Source organism: Oncorhynchus kisutch, linkage group LG30, assembly GCF_002021735.2.
Source record: "Oncorhynchus kisutch isolate 150728-3 linkage group LG30, Okis_V2, whole genome shotgun sequence".
Taxonomy (NCBI): Eukaryota; Metazoa; Chordata; class Actinopteri; order Salmoniformes; family Salmonidae; genus Oncorhynchus; species Oncorhynchus kisutch.
The window spans coordinates 11,293,235-11,311,211 of record NC_034203.2 but is presented as its reverse complement, the minus strand read 5'-3'; the positions used below and the strand labels follow the sequence as shown (position 1 = coordinate 11,311,211).

The 17,977-nt window shown below is 43.6% G+C and overlaps 1 long non-coding RNA gene across 2 annotated transcripts; it reads right to left on the bottom strand.

Moving 5' to 3' along the window:
• Positions 1–700: 700 nt before the first annotated feature.
• Positions 701–9,840, bottom strand: LOC109874484 (uncharacterized). 2 transcript variants are annotated; one of them, XR_004206284.1, is made up of 4 exons: positions 9,671–9,840; positions 1,929–2,128; positions 1,735–1,842; positions 701–1,349 (listed from the first exon to the last, which is right to left on the bottom strand). It is a non-coding gene; the product is annotated as an uncharacterized LOC109874484 (long non-coding RNA). The 2 variants fall into 2 exon arrangements; XR_002252704.2 differs by lacking the exon at positions 9,671–9,840 and adding an exon at positions 8,101–8,457.
• Between the last annotated feature and the right edge of the window lie 8,137 nt (positions 9,841–17,977).

Here is a 17,977-nt window from a genome sequence, read left to right as displayed (position 1 = left end):
TGCAGTTAGATTAACAAGAATTGAAGTTTTCTGCCAATGTAAGATATTTCTATGTCCTGGGAAATGTTCTTGTTTACTTACAACCTCATGCTAATCGCATGAGCCTACGTTAGCTCAACCGTCCCGTGGGGGAACCACCAATCCTGTAGAGGTTTTAATCCAAGGTCATCTTCCTTATGTAAACATTAATATCCCCCAAACTTTTAAGGTTGGGAATAACATAAACCTAGAGTATATCTTATCTGCAGAGGATCAATGTCATAGTCATCCCTTTTCCTTACACACAAAAACTATTTTAACCCAGCACTGTTGGGTTACGTGAATGACCCAACACTGTTGGGTTACGTGAATGACCCAGCACTGTTGGGTTACGTGAATGACCCAGCACTGTTGGGTTACGTGAATGACCCAGCACTGTTGGGTTACGTGAATGACCCAGCACTGTTGGGTTACGTGAATGACCCAGCACTGTTGGGTTACGTGAATGACCCAGCACTGTTGGGTTACGTGAATGACCCAACACGTTGGGTTACGTGAATGACCCAACACGTTGGGTTACGTGAATGACCCAGCACTGTTGTGTTACGTGAATGACCCAACACGTTGGGTTACGTGAATGACCCAACACGTTGGGTTACGTGAATGACCCAGCACTGTTGTGTTACGTGAATGACCCAACACGTTGGGTTACGTGAATGACCCAACACGTTGGGTTTCTTGATTTACCACAAAATACGATTACTTTGACCCAGCAGTCGGTTGCTTTTTACTCTTTTGCTGGGTTATTTTTATTTGTGTATTTTTGACCCAGCAGTGGGTTATTTCTTACTTTATTGCTGGGTTATTTTTCTACTTGTCTATTACAGAATCTGTTCATTCTCTAAATGTACAAAATATGTCTAACCATAACAATCAATATTACAACATTTCGACACAGTCGATGAAATTCTTAAAATGACATATTGGCCAATCATGACAAATTGTAGATAAAATACAAAATGTGTATTTTGAATGATTCATTTCAGCTCCAAAGTGAAGTCATGCAAAAGATAAACAAATAAGGAACACACAAATAAAAACTTTAGCACAATCCATCATTTCAAAAATCACAGGAGCCCCAGCAATTAAAGCTGAGGAAAGGGGGTGAAGAAAAGTAAGCACTTTACCCTTTACTCCCCCAAACCCCTACCAGGTATCCATTTTCCATATGAATTCTTGTAAAACAGCTAAACATGAATGTCCTCTGCTCCAGAGCCTGCTCAGTCATGATAGTGAATGCCATGGAGTAGGGGTGATTGTCCCACGAGAGTCAGAGCAAAGGGTTCGGTTCCTCTTGTCCTTTTGGTCGCCTGGCGAAGATATTCAGCCATATTGGTTGCAACCGGGGGATTATAAAATATGATTATAAAAAGTTGAACAATAATCAAGGCACTCATCGCACTCTTGCACAAGCCCACACACTCACACAAATTGTGGCCTTTCCTTTTGCTCAGAATGTGCAGTAATCATATACAGTCCATTGGCATGTGACGGGTGTTAATCTGCATTGATTTGAGTCCACCCATTTTGTGCGTGGTTTACTCAAGTAGAAGTAAAATGACTGACATTGAAAAATTGTACTTTGAAGAGCTACTCAATTACAGTAACAATAGTATTTGTAATTCGTTACTTCCCACATCCTGTTTTACAGTGTTGCATATTAAATCGTATTCAGTATTCCACATGTATACTTACGGTACAATATGACTTTCAGGCCTCATCAAAGCTTGGGCAGGCAGTCTTCTTTCCAACTCGTTACTTGTGGTGGGAGAATCAGTCTCAAGATCAGGTCGTCTTTCGTATCTTGGGAACAAAGGCATAAGCTTTAAAGGGGACAGACAAAATGGATAAACATTGGAGACACTACTTTGATTTCAATATGTAGCTACCTGCACGCGGGAAACTGGTGGTGGGAGAAATACTTTCAGGGTCACGAGTTGGTCGCACCTTATTTGGTAATAGTAATGGCTGGAACGGAATTAATGGAAAGGTATCGAAAAAGGGTTTGATACCATTCCATTCACTTCATTGCAGCCATTATTATGAGCTGTCCTCCCCTCAGCAGTCTCCTGAGCTTTCAGGACCATATCTGGGGGACAAGAGACATAACAAGGGGACAGTCAAAATGGATAAACATTTGAGAAACTATTTTAATTTCAATATGTAACATCAGCTACATGAATTTGATACGCTGGTGGTGGGAGAAGCACTCTCAGGGTCATGCAGCTTATAGTGTCTGGGCAGTGGGGGACAAAGACATTAGCACAGTTTAAGTGGGGAGTCAAAATACATAGCCTAAACTAGGTTTGAACAATTGTGACACTCCTTTCATTTCAACATGTAGCTAGCTAGCTATAGCTACCTAAAGTAACGGTCTGCCTCTAGACAAAGCCAACTATCTACCTCGCTAACTCAGAAACAATTCAGGAAAAAAAACCATACAGTAACTGAACCACCATAAAAGGAGGAGTAATACGCTTGCCAACTAGCTACAACTATGCTAAATTAACTCAGAGACAGTGAATAGGCCTAGCTAGCATATACAGTGCATTCGAAAGTCTTCCGACCCCTTAACAAAATGTGGAACGTATTAAATAAAACATTTCTCACCAATCTACACACAATTCCCCATAATGACAAAAAACATAAATACCTTATTTACAAAAGTATTCAGACTATGAGACTCGAAATTGAGCTCAGGTGCATCCTATTTCCATTGATTATACCTGAACTGTTTCTACAACTTCAATGGAGTCCACCTGTGGTACATTCAATTGATTGGACGTGATTTGGAAAAGCACACACCTGTCTATATAAGGTCTCACAGTTGACAGTGCATGTCAGAGAAAACACAAAGCCATGAGGTTGAAGGAATTGTCTGTAGAGCTCCGAGACATGATTGTGTCTGCACAGATCTGAGGAATGGAACCAAAACATTTCTGCAGCATTGAAGGTCCCAAAGAACACAGCGGTCTCCATCATTCTTAAATGGAAGAAGTTTGGAACCACCAAGACTCTTCCTAGAGCTGTCCGCTAGGCCAAACAGAGCAATCGGGGGAGAAGGGCCTTGGTCAGTGAGGTGATCAAGAACCAGATGGTCACTCTGACAGAGCTCCAGTTCCTCTGTGGAGATGGGAGAACCTTACAGAAGGACAACCATCTCTGCACCACTCCACCAATCAGGCCTTTATGGTAAGCCTTTCTTCAATAAAAGGCACATGACAGCCCGCTTGGAGTTTGCCAAAAGGCACTTAAAAGACTCAGACCATGAAAACTAAATTCTCTGGTCTGATGGAACCAAGATTGAACTTGTTGGCCTGAATGCCTAGCGTCACATCTGGAGGAAACCTGGCACCATCACTACGGAGAAGCATGGTGGTGGCAGCATCATGCTGTGGGGATGTTTCTCAGTGGCAGGGACTGGGAGACTAGTTAGGATCGAGGGAAAGATGAATGAATCAAAGTACTGAGAAAGTACAGAGAACGTGCACCAGTGGCCCAGTCAGAGCCCAGACTTGAACCCAATCAAACATCTCTGGAGAAACATGACCATTTCTGTGCAGCGACACACCCCATCCAACCTGACAGAGCTTGAGAGGATCTGCGGAGAAGAATGGGAGAAACTTCCCAAATACATGTGTGCCAAGCTTGTAGCGTCTTACCCAAGAAGACTTGAGGCTGTTATTGCTGCCAAAAGTGCTTCAACAAAGTACTGAGTAAATGGTCTGAAAACGTATGTAAATGTCATATATACACTGCTCAAAAAAATAAAGGGAACACTTAAACAACACAATGTAACTCCAAGTCAATCACACTTCTGTGAAATCAAACTGTCCACTTAGGAAGCAACACTGATTGACAATAAATTGCACATGCTGTTGTGCAAATGGAATAGACAACAGGTGGAGATTATAGGCAATTAGCAAGACACCCCCAATAAAGGAGTGGTTCTGCAGGTGGTGACCACAGACCACTTCTCAGTTCCTATGCTTCCTGGCTGATGTTTTGGTCACTTTTGAATGCTGGCGGTGCTTTCACTCTAGTGGTAGCATGAGACGGAGTCTACAACCCACACAAGTGGCTCAGGTAGTGCAGCTCATCCAGGATGGTACATCAATGCGAGCTGTGGCAAGAAGGTTTGCTGTGTCTGTCAGCGTAGTGTCCAGAGCATGGAGGCGCTACCAGGAGACAGGCCAGTACATCAGGAGACGTGGAGGAGGCCGTAGGAGGGCAACAACCCAGCAGCAGGACCGCTACCTCCGCCTTTGTGCAAGGAGGAGCAGGAGGAGCACTGCCAGAGCCCTGCAAAATGACCTCCAGCAGGCCATAAATGTGCATGTGTCTGCTCAAACGGTCAGAAACAGACTCCATGAGGGTGGTATGAGGGCCCGACGTCCACAGGTGGGGGTTGTGCTTACAGCCCAACACTGTGCAGGACGTTTGGCATTTGCGAGAGAACACCAAGACTGGCAAATTCGCCACTGGCGCCCTGTGCGCTTCACAGATGAAAGCAGGTTCACACTGAGCACATGTGACAGACGTGACAGAGTCTGGAGACGCCGTGGAGAACATTCTGCTGCCTGCAACATCCTCCAGCATGACCGGTTTGGCGACGGGTCAGTCATGGTGTGGGGTGGCATTTCTTTGGGGGGCTGCACAGCCCTCCATGTGCTCGCCAGAGGTAGCCTGACTGCCATTAGGTACCGAGATGAGATCCTCAGACCCCTTGTGAGATCATATGCTGGTGCGGTTGGCCCTGGGTTCCTCCTAATGCAAGACAATGCTAGACCTCATGTGGCTGGAGTGTGTCAGCAGTTCCTGCAAGAGGAAGGCATTGATGCTATGGACTGGCCCGCCCGTTCCCCAGACCTGAATCCAATTGAGCACATCTGGGACATCATGTCTCACTCCATCCACCAACGTCACGTTGCACCACAGACTGTCCAGGAGTTGGCAGATGCTTTAGTCCAGGTCTGGGAGGAGATCCCTCAGGAGACCATCCGCCACCTCATCAGGAGCATGCCCAGGCATTGTAGGGAGGTCATACAGGCACGTGGAGGCCACACACACTACTGAGCCTCATTTTGACTTGTTTTAAGGACATTACATCAAAGTTGGATCAGCCTGTAATGTGGTTTTCCACTTTAATTTTGAGTGTGACTCCAAATCCAGACCTCCATGGGTTGATAAATTTGATTTCCATTGATAATTTTTGTGTGATTTTGTTGTCAGCACATTCAACTATGTGAAGAAAAAAGTATTTAATAAGAATATTTCATTAATTCAGATCTAGGATGTGTTATTTTAGTGTTCCCTTTATTTTTTTGAGCAGTGTATATATATATTACACACACACACACACACACATACATACATACACAATTTTGCTTTGTCATTACGTGTAGATTTTTGAGGGGGAAAACTATTTAATTCATTTTAGAATAAGGCTGTAACGTAACAAAATGTGAAAAAAGTCAAAGGGTCTGAATACTTTCCAAATACACTCTATATACTGTACTTATTTAGTTTTGTTTACGCTGTTCCAAATGGTCAGAAAAAGTAACAATATTGTACTCAAAAAGCAACTGTATGTCACACATAATCCACACGCAACGCTTGCTCCTATACCCTCCTTTTTCTTGATCTCCAGTAGTTTCCACGACTAAGTCAAATGTCCTCGACAGATCTGACTTCCCCTTTCCCTCCTGAGCAACCAGTAAACATTTGCCAATTTCAAGTTTATTTTTCATGTCCTCCGCATCCATTTTGGTGTCACATGTTATTCAGTTCGGAGCTTGTGATAACCAATTTATTGATGTGATTATGATAGGCTATTAGTCAGGCCCTATTGGTCACATGCATGCAATGCTTACATGTTTCCCGTAAAGAGAGCAAGGGTTGAAGGAATAGGGAATGTTTCTCCCCTCAAAAAATTGATTTCGGTAACAGAACTTTTCAGTCAGAAACAAGTAATAAACTAAATGGCTGAAATGATATTGCAGTTTCAGCATGGACAGTGCAATAAAAACTTCCTGTGCTGTGGTGCCTTTTTGCTGCAGTAGGGAGGAGAGTGAGAGAACTTGCACCAGTCCTACAGGCACTCCCTAGCTAAATAACTAGCTAGCTAATGCTCAAGCTAGTATGAATGGGGTTGTTTGCTATCTAGCGAGCTAACATTATCTAAAATTGTCAACAACTGAGATAATATGTCATTAATATAGCTAGGTCTATTTAACCTGAATGGATAATAAGTCATGTTTGCCGACTCCACACTTTCCAGACTTTTCTCAAGACGTTAAACAGATTTCCCAAGTAGCATTGATCCAAAACCCTTACTCCGACTAAAAACGAGTCTAGTGGTTTCCTATTTTCCACCACAGCTTTGCTTCCCCGGTTTTCCATTTTCTGTACCATTAGCTTCACTGACTCACTAGCAGTTTCAAACAAAACCTCAGTTTCCGTTATCTTTTCCTGAGCAGAAGTCGCTTCCCCAAAAAACTCTCAGTAATTCGATTCAGCGGGAGCTGCACTGTCTGGTAGACATTTTTGTTCTTTTTTTCGAGAATGGGTTGGTGGATCGCATCCAACATTTAAGGTGCATACACTGCCATCTACCATACTGTAGTGTGAGGCCAGTCACGGCCTACCTACATGAAATTCTCTTCATTAGTCCTGTTCCTCTAAGAAAGTGAAATAGAGTCCTAGACACCACACCACTGGACAAAAGGAACACCTATGTGAGAATGCTATTCATTGACTACAGCTCAGCATTCAACAGCATAGTACCCTCAAAGCTCATCACTAAGCTAAGGAACCTGGGACTAAACATCTCCCTCTGCAACTGGATCCTGGACTTCCTGACGGGCCGCCCCCAGGTGGTGAGGGTAGGTAGCAACACATCGGCCACGCTGATCCTCAACACTGGAGCTCCCCAGGGGTGCGTGCTCAGTCCCCTCCTGTACTCCCTGTTCACCCACGACTGCATGGCCAGGCACGACTTCAACACCATCGTTAAGTTTGCTGACGACACAACAGTGGTAGGCCTGATCACCGACAACGACTAGACACCCTATAGGGAGGTGGTCAGAGACCTGGCCATGTGGTGCCAGAATAACAACCTATCCCTCAACATAACCAAGACTAAGGAGATTATTGTGGACTACAGGAAAAGGAGCACCGAATACGTCCCCATTCTCATCGACGGGGCTGTAGTGGAGCAGGTTGAGAGCTTCAAGTTCATTGGTGTCCACATCAACAACAAACTAGAATGGTCCAAACACACCAAGACAGTTGTGAAGAAGGCACGACAAAGCCTATTCCCCCTCAGGAAACTAAAAAGATTTTGCATGGGTCCTGAGATCCTCAAAAGGTTCTACAGCTGCAACATCGAGAGCATCACTGCCTGGTAAGGCAATTGCTCGGCCCCTGACCGCAAGGCACTACAGAGGGTAGTGCGTATGGCTCAGTACATCACTGGAGCTAAGCTGCCTGCCATCCAGGACCTCTACACCAGGCGGTGTCAGAGGAAGGCCCTAAAAATGGTCAAAGACCCCAGCCACAGACTGTTCTCTCTACTACTGCATGGCAAGCGGTACCAGAGTGCCAAGTCTAGGACAAAAGAGCTTCTCAACAGTTTTTACCCCCAAGCCATAAGACTCCTGAACAGGTAACCAAATGGTTACCTGGACTATTTGCATTGTGTACCCCACATGTATATACTACCTCAATATCCCTGACCAACCGGTGTCTGTATATAGCCCTGCTACTCTTATTTTCAAATGTCTTTTTACTGTTGTTTTATTTCTTTACTTACCTTACACACACAACTCTTCTTTTTTTTCTCGCACTATTGGTTAGAGCCTTTAAGTAAGCATTTCACTGTTGTATTCGGCGCACGTGACACTGAACTTTGGTTTGATTTGACTTCCCTCACAACACCACCCAAACCCCGTCCAGCCTTTCTAACCCTTTCACACAATCTCTCTCTATCTACGTCATACAGTTCACAAAATGTCAACACATGCTCTACAGTTTCCTCCACTAAACACTCATCACACAGACCTGTTTCATGTCTCCTTATCATCCACAATGTGGCATTCAAACCTGGTGTGTCCAAACCGCAGTCCACTCCACACAACTTCCTCTCTCCTACAATCCCATACTGCCCACCTCTTCCTTAACTGACCGGTGAATGCAATAAAATTGCCTCCCCTTACTACTAGCGTACCACTTCCTTTGACAAAGATCGAGCCCTTTTGCCCGAATCAAGGACTTGACTTCGCTACGGCCCAATGGGAACTGAATATCTACCCCCTCTCTCCTCACTGCCCTCTTAGTCATCACATCAGCCTTCTAATTTCCCTCCACACCCACGTTGGCGGGAACCCAGCAAAAGCTTATCACCACTCCCATCCCATTAACAGCACCATCATTTACACAAACAAGTCTCCACTATCCGACCTGCACGTCTTCACACTACTCAACACTGCAGTCGAATCAGAGCAGATCACCACTCCGAGTGGTTTCACCTCCTCCACCCATTTCAAACCTATAATTATGGCCATCAACTCGGCTGCATAAACTGACACAATCAGTTAACCGCTTACATACTCAAACATTGAAATCTGGGATATACACCCCTGCCCCCACCCTACCACTGACTGGATCCTTTGAACCATCTGAATCCTTAAAAACTAATAAAAACTATTATCTATACATCTCTCCACACCACATCTCACGTCCTCATCCCATTCTCTCCCACCCTCAGTCATATCCACATCTATACTTTGTTTCAGAAACAGCCACTGAGGAATGTTCCCCAATGCAATTGCAGGCCCTATCCCTCTCCCCCAGTCCATATTCTACCCAATTGTCCACCTGTATGCCCTCTGCTTGCCCACTCCTTGCTCCCAACATTCCCCAGTTGCCGTGACCGCAGGATGTCCTTCTGAACTCTCTTTCAACCTCGCCCAGTACGCTAATGCAAGTTTGTCTGGCCTTTTCCTCAGTGGCAGTTTCCCACTATCCACCTGCAATGCCTCAACAGGTGTCGGCCTGAAGGCACCCACACACAATCCCAGGACCCTTGACTGTATCCTATCTGTCACGATCGTCGAAAAGGACGGACCAAGGCGCAGCGTAAGTTGAGTTCCATATCTTTTATTAAAGTGAAACTTCAAAAACGATAAACAAACAATGACCGTGAAAGCCGTGGTGCAACATGCACACACACAAAACAATATCCCACAAAGCAGGTGGGAACAAATGACAACTTAAGTATGATCCATACTCACCAACAAACATAGAAATACAAAATACTAGATAACCCCCCTAGTCACGTCCTGACCTAAAACACCATAGAGAACCCCGAGGGCTCTCTATGGTCAGGGCCTGACACTATCCAGGAACTATCGTACTGTTATGGCTGCTGATCCAAATACAAAGCACCCATAATCCAAAGATGATCTGATCAAAGCCTGAAACATATACAACAGTGTTTGCCTATCCGACCCCCAATCATATCCTGCCACTGCCCCCATGAGGTGCGGCGCCTTGCTGCACTTCATTTCCATATACTAAACATGTCCCTTCCAAGTAAGCCTCTCATTAAACCACGTACCTAAATACTTACCTATATGTATTATTTCCCGCAACAATTTTACTTATTTTTCCATTCTTCTGGAGCAAAACCCATTCATCCTTATTTCCCCCACCATGTGGTTCAAACTCCATATCTGCCATCCTCCCTCCTGGCCAGCCAGCTCTTCTTTGTCGTCTTCTTCTTCGTTTTATGGCAGACTACACCTATTGGTGTATTGCTGCCACCTACTGTATGGAGTAGGCCAATTGAAACCAAACAAATATTCCATAATTGTTTTATTTAAAACCATCCCACTTCTTCAGTCACAGTTCAAATCACATCCCTACACAGGCTCAGGTGCCTGTGAGGACTGAGTATTCTTCGACAGTCCTGTAGCAGCACTCGATAGGCTGAGCGGCACAATGATGCCTATTTTCTCAGATTTTTTTCCCTCGGTTGGCGCTGTGCACTTGATAACCAATGCAATAAACACTATAAGGTCTACCTTCTTAACATGCAACACGCCAGGATCCCTCTGTGGACAAGGGACATTATATGGTGTCTCTACTCCTACTACCATTACTTCTTCAACTCCACTCCACTTTCTTCCCATCTTCTCACCGCCACTGCATAGGAGACATGCTGGACAGGCCCTTCAGAAATCCGGGTGCATGTTCACCGCCACGATTGCAGCATTTACACTCAGCTGCATACACTTGACACATGACCAAATATTTTGCAAGTATCACACTGCACGGGGTTTGGGCACAAAAGTTCTCACAGGGTATCTCATAAAACCCAAATACGCGTGAAGGAGGGAGAGACTCAAAAAACAATAGAATGGATGGAGTGGGCTTCCTCACTCCATCCACCATGCGAATGAGTCGGTGTGCAGCAACCACTTGATCCGATTCTTATATCATACATCCTTTGCTTTTTTGTTTCAGAAACAGCCACTGAGCAATGTTCCCCAATGCATTGCAGGCCCTATCCCTCTCCCCCAGTCCATATTCTACCCAATTGAGATAACACCCGTGATAGGTGCCCTGCTTCGAAGAGTCACACCCGACACATTCCAACCTGATATCTTCTTGAGGCCACAGAGCACGCTCCTTCTGTTCCATAAAAACAAAATAAGCCCTCTTCTCCTTACTTTGATCGACACCACCTCATCTTCTTCTATGGTATAATGGTGTTCTCAAACATTTGAATGTGCATTCCCCCACCTACTGTGCGGGTGGTTAATAAGGATGCCAAAAATAATAAAACGTGGGTAAAAAGAAATAGAATATCATACAAGTATTTATGCTGCAGTAGTTTGTGTCGGGGGGCTGGGGTCAGTTTGTTATATCTGGAGTACTTCTCCTGTCCTATTCGGTGTCCTGTGTGAATCTAAGTGTGCGTTCTCTAATTCTCTCCTTCTCTCTTTCTTTCTCTCTCTCGGAGGACCTGAGCCCTACGGCCATGCCCCAGGACTACCTGACATGATGACTCCTTGCTGTCCCCAGTCCACCTGGCCATGCTGCTGTTCCAGTTTCAACTGACCTGAGCCCTAGGGACCATGCCCCAGGACTACCTGACATGATGACTCCTTGCTGTCCCCAGTCCACCTGGCCATGCTGCTGCTCCAGTTTCAACTTCCACCTGACTGTGCTGCTGCTCCAGTTTCAACTGTTCTGCCTTATTATTATTCGACCATGCTGGTCATTTATGAACATTTGAACATCTTGGCCATGTTCTGTTATAATCTCCACCCGGCACAGCCAGAAGAGGACTGGCCACCCCACATAGCCTGGTTCCTCTCTAGGTTTCTTCCTAGGTATTGGCCTTTCTAGGGAGTTTTTCCTAGCCACCGTGCTTCTACACCTGCATTGCTTGCTGTTTTGGGTTTTAGGCTGGGTTTCTGTACAGCACTTTGAGATATCAGCTGATGTACGAAGGGCTATATAAATAAATTTGATTTGATTTGATACAAACGAACAAAAAAATTAATTAACTTAACAAAATCGACCTGCCTTTCTGTAAAAAATATTTTATTCTAATCAGGTTCCGACACTGGCGCAGAAGCCTCCATGCGAGGGCAAGACATTTCCTCGCGACAATAGTCCTTGCAGTGCTTCTGTCGTATAGTCTTGGAACCCCAAAAAACGTCTCGGCTGCAGATATGATATCCAGCTTCTTGGACTTCTTAGACAGGTCTGCGGCCCGTCAGGAAGTCCAGGATCCAGAGGGAGGAGTTTAGTCCCAGGATCTTTAGTGCCATAGTGCTTTGAGGGCACTATGGTGTTGAACGCTGAGCTGTAGTCAATTAACAGCATTCTCAAATAGGTGCTCCTTTTGTCCAGGTGGGAAAGGGCAGTGTGGAGTGCAATAGAGATTGCGTTATCTGTGGATCTGTTGGGGCGGTATGAAAATTGGAGTGGGCTTAGGGTTTCTGGGATGTGAGCCATGACCAGCCTTTCAAAGCACTCATGGCTACAGATGTGAGTGCTACGGGTTGGTAGTTATTTAGGCAGGTTATTTGGTGTTCTTTGGCACAGGGACTATGGTGGTCTGCTTAAAACATGTTGGTATTACAGACTCGGCCAGGAACAGGTTGAAAATGTCAGTGAAGTCTCTTGCCAGTTAGTCAGTGCATGCTTGGAGTACACATCCTGGTAATCCGTTTAGCCCTGCGGCCTTGTGAATGTTGACCTGTTTAAAGGTCTTTCTCACATCACAAAGTTGTCCAGAACAGCTGGTGCTCTCATGCATGTTTCTGTGTTATTTGCCCTGAAGCACACATAGAAGTCATTTAGTTTGTCTGGTAGGCTCGTGTCATTGGGCACCTCGGGGCTGTGCTTCCCTTTGTAGTCCGTAATAGTTTGCAAGCCCTGAATTTTACAAATTCAAACCTAACAATCCAAAAACGAAACAAATCATAATCTTTGCTCAAAATAGAGCTTGCAAAAAAACAAAAAAAGGCTGACATTCTTGGCAATGATGAACAGGGGCTAGTTTTGTTGAGATGCTCCATGTTCTTCAGAGAAAGCTAAGATGCTCAGGAACAACGGCTTCTGTAACCTTCTAGAACCTCTGTTGTGATCTGAATGTTAAAGTTCTGTTTTAGTTTCAGGTCCAAAATCCGTATATAGTGCCCTACTTATAATGGTTGATGGTTCCAATGAGCGTCGGAGCCGGTGTAGTAGGATTCAATCTTCGTCCCGTATTGATGCTTTGCCTGTTTGGTGGTTCATCGGAGGGCATAGCGGGATTTCTTATAAGCTTCCGGGTTAGAATCCCTCTCCTTGAAAGTGGCAGCTCTACCCTTTAGATCAGTGCCGATTTTGCCTGTAATCCATGGCTTCTGGTTGGGTATGTATGTATGTTCACTGTGGGGATGATGTCATTGATGCACTTATTGATGAAGGCAGTGACATCGGAAGAATCGCGAAACATATTCCAGTCTGTGCAAGCAAAATAGTCCTGTAGCTTAGCATCTGCGTCATCTGACCACGTCCGTATTGAGAGAGTTACTGGTACTTCCTGCTTTAGTTTTTCCTTATAAGCAGGAAACAGGAGGATAGAGTTATGGTCAGATTTGCCAAATGGAGGGCGAGGGAGAAGGTAGTCTAGAGTTTTTTTCCCCCCTGGTTGCACATGTAACATGCCGGTAGAAATCAGGTAAAACTGATTTAAGTTTCCCTGCATTAAAGTCCCTGACCTCTAGGAGCGTCGCCTCTGGATGAGCATTTTCTTGTTCGCTTATGCTCAACAGCTTGTTGAGTGCGGTCTTAGTGCCAGCATCGGTTTGTGGTGGTAAATAGACAACTACAAAAAATATAGATGAAAACTCTCTTGGTAAATAATGTGGTCTACAGCTTACCATGAGATACTCTACCTCAGGTGAGTAAAACCTCAAGACTTCCTAAATATTAGATTTCATGCACCAGCTGTTTTTGACAAATAGACCAAAGACCGACACCCATTGTCTTACTGGAGGCAGCTGTTCTATCTTGCCGATGCACAGAAAACCCAGCCAGCTGTATGTTATCCATGTCGTCATTCAGCCACGACTCGGTGAAACGTAAGATATTACAGTTTTAATGTCCCGTTGGTAGGATAGTCTTCATCGGAGCTCATCCATTTATTATCCAATGATTGCACGTTGGCTAATAGGACGGATGGTAGAAGCGTGTTACCGACTTGCCGTCAAATTCTTAAAAGGCAACCTGACCTATGTTGCTTAAATCTCAGTTTCTTCTTTATGCGAATGATGGGGCCTTGTCTGGTGTCTGAAGTAAATCCTTGGCGTCTGACTCCTTAAAGAAAAAATCTTTGTCCAGTTCGAGATGAGTAATCGCTGTTCTGATATCCAGAAGCTCTTTTCGGTCATAAGAGACGGTGGCAGAAACATTACGTACAAAATAAGTAACAAATGACATGAAAAAACACACACAATAGTCCTAATAGCACAATTAGTTAGGAGCCTGTAAATTGACAGCCACCTCCTCCGGCGCCATTGAATTGATTCCCACTAATACTTAGCAATTGTGCTATTTAGGACAATGTTTTTTGAGAACCAATTCCGGTAAAGTAAGATCTTGTTTCTATGCAATATCGACCCATTATTCCATATAAAACATTTATGAAGTGAAAAGTTGTGTTTATACAGAAAAGCCCAGCACATTAAAAAGCCTGGTGAAAAGCCGCCAATTTCACAGGAGGTTTACCCTCAATATAGGGACATTATAGTAAAAAACACTAAATGAGGTACAATATTCCAGAACCTATGAGGATTTTTATGTACCTTTTAATCCAGTTGACTTTTGATTAGAGAGTGAAATCTAAGACATTTAGACTGCCAACACAAATCGTGTTGGTGATAACATGTCTTTCATTGTTCTGTGGCTTGTTTTTCCATATGAAGTGGTGCAATAGCCTATCTAAGGTACAGCAAGTGGATTTGGTAATGTCAATAGATGAAAAGAGATAGCGCCTCAACTTTGGATAAAAGCACCCTCCTTTAAAGACATATTTTATGTTTTATATATTCAGTTACAGGATTCAAATTAAGATCATTCACAACCTCAAGATTTTTTGTGATCTTTACACCGGGTTTGATTACAGTACCTTTTTCAGATATGTTACAAAAACAAGATAACAGGGAAGTTCTCCAATAGATCACAATACTCAACCAAATCTAGCACCAGCCTCAGATTGTTAGATATATGGCACCCTTTCAAAAACCCTGATTGACATTCATCAATCAGATCATTCAAGTACGACATAAACCTTTCCACAAAGATTGAGGCTATATTTTTGTAGCCGTTATTTAAGAGTGTGATTGGATGCCAATTATCAATAATTAAGAGAATCCTTGTGTGTTTTAGGTATACGAGTAATAACCCCTTGCTTCTGAGAGGAAGGTAGTACTCCATTCTTTATAGCCTCCTTAAAGGGTTCAAGTAAAAATGCTATTTCATCAGAGGTTCTGTAAAATTCAGAGGTTAATCCATCAAGACCTGGAGATGTGTAATTTTTTAATTGAGCAACCCCATATTGGATGTCCATAATTGATCAATCTTGACATCCAGACCGTTTGAATTCTTCACTAACAGAGCTAATAACATTCTCTATAGAATCAAGGAGATCCTTAGAGTCACTCAAACTGTTATCTAAGGAGTAAAGATTCTCATAAAACTTAGTGGTAGAGTCGATTTCCGTGCTTATGAACCCAGGGTAGTTACACTACTCCCTCCTTTCAAAGAGCGCGTCCTCGCGCTAGCTTGCGACTCTACGTTTTACAGGAACGCGCTCACCGGCCAAGCACACGCACTGTCGTGGATGCAAGGTCCGATCACTTCTGACACCAATGTAATGAAACAGCAGGGAGCAGGTTTCGAACCCTCGACCTTCGAGCCCGTGGTCCGGCGTGCTATCGACTGTACCGCAAAAGCATGCTCGTGTGGCAGAGTCGATTTCCGCGCAGGGTCGTTACAGATTCAAGTTTTTGGTCACTGGCCTACATAATGTCAAAGTGGAATGTTTTTTGAATGTTTTACAAATGAATTAAATATGAAAAGCTGAAATGTCGAGTCAATAAGTATTCAACCCCTTTGATATGGCAAGCCTAAATAACTTCAGAACTAAAAAGTTGCATGGACTCACTGTGTGCAATAATAGTGTTTGTAATAAGATGCCATCTACGCTCTTTTAAAGGTCCTTATTGAATAGTGTAGCTGCGGTGTCAAAATAAGAAAAGTGGAAGTAGACCCGCACACTATCAAAAAAGTAATACATCCAAAAACTGAGGCTTGAATGCAAAATAAAGATGTTTATTAAAAAAATGTAAAAATTCAAACGAAACGCTCCAGCCTCAGGCCATCATCAGTATACACACCTGCAGTGGTGGAAAAAGTACCCAATTTTCATACTTGAGTAAAATTAAAGATGTCTTAATAGAAAATGACTCAAGTAAAAGTCACCCAGTAAAATACTACTTGAGTGAAAGTATAAATGTGTTTGGTTTTAAATATACTTAAGTGTCAAAAGTATTAATCACTTCACATTCCTCATATTAAGCAAACCAAACTGGACAATTGTGTTATTCAGTTTTTTTAAGGATAGCCAGGGACACACTCCAACACTCAGACATAATTTACAAGCTAAGAATTTGTCAGATATAGAGTCCGTCAGATATATATATATATCTATATATATTTAAATATAAATGGGATAGGATGTATAGACATTATGGACAGTATGTGGATAGAATATTTAGTATATCTGTAGAATAAGTAGGGTAGAATAGCATATATACAGCAAAAGTTGAATAGGATAGCCTTGACTAGAATACCGTATATCTATATGAAATGAGAAAAACAATACCTAATCATTATTAAAGTGACCAGTGTTCCATTATTAAAGCTACCAGTGTTCAAAGTCTATGTACGTAGGGCAGCAGTCTCTAAGATGCATGGTAGAGTAACCCGGGTGGAAGTCGGCTAGTGACAGTGACTAAGTTCAGGGCAGAGTGCTGGGTGGAGGCCGGCCAGTGATGGCTATTTAACAGTCTGATGGCCTTGACATTAAAGCTGTTTTTCAGTCTCTCGGTCCCAGCTTTATGCACCTGTACCGACCTCGCCTTCTGGATGATAGTGGGGTGAAAAGGCCGTGGCTCGGGTGGTTGATGTCTTTTATGATCTTTTTTACCTTCCTGTGATCACGGGTGCTGTAGGTGTCCTGGAGGACAAGCAGTGTGCCCCTGGTGATGCTGGGCAGACCACACCACCCCCTGGAGAGCCCTGCGGTTGCAGGGGTGCATGATCGATTTGAGAAAGTCACAAAAAAGCTTGTGCTCTGTTCCTTGCACATGTTGTTCTCTCATCAAGTGATCATATTTTCACCCATCAGACTATTAATTGTAATCTTGTCTTTAGTAATATGTTAAATTTGTTTCATTTTAGAATGGCTCATATTCCAATGGACAAGAAAAGGGGCAGTGGAAAAAATACATGTCAGACACATTCACTCCAATAACGAATGGCCATGAAGGTAGGCTACTCCGGTTATTTCACTACACCCAGCAACCACTGTTTGAGGAGCACACAGCCTCTGCTGAGCTACAGGTTATATTCTGACCAAACTCTATGCCATGGGCTCTCCAACCCTGTTCCTGCAAGTACCCAGTACTTAATTTGGGATACCAAGTGAAATCTGTTCGGGAACATCAACGGTAACATGTTTTCACAATGAAACATATTTCATTAAACGGTTAACAGCCCCTCTGTCTGCGCGCTTGAATTGAGGAGAGAGAGGAGGAGATTGGAATCGCACAGTGGTGAGATATTCTATGGCTTAAGGTAATATGTCAGCCTTTTAATAATGAAAAAGGGGGACTATAGAAAAAATGCCCTATTGCTATTCAAAATCAAATACAAATTAACTATAATTGTAGGCTAACTCTGTAAGCCACCCTGCACAATCAATGAACCAACAGCATGGCCTAGGTCTTTAAAAAAAAGGCACAATTGTTATTTTCATTGCGTTACATTTTTTGTTAATTATTTTTCCGGAAACTCTATGCTGTTACTAAGTTGAACTCGTACCCTTTGCCCGGGTTCGATGATTGACTGGACCGTGTTGGCACTGCTAACTATGTTAGCAAGTTCGATCTGCTGAAGGGATATTGGCAGGCCCCTCTAACTGAGCGCACCAAAGAGCTGTCTGCTTTTGTCACTGCTAATGGTTTGTTTTCCCACCATCGTCTTCCGTTCGGTTACAAAATGCCTGAGCCACATTTTAAAGGCTCATGCACATCATGCTACGGGTTTGGAATGTTCTGAGGCATATTTGTACAATGTGGTGGTTAATTAG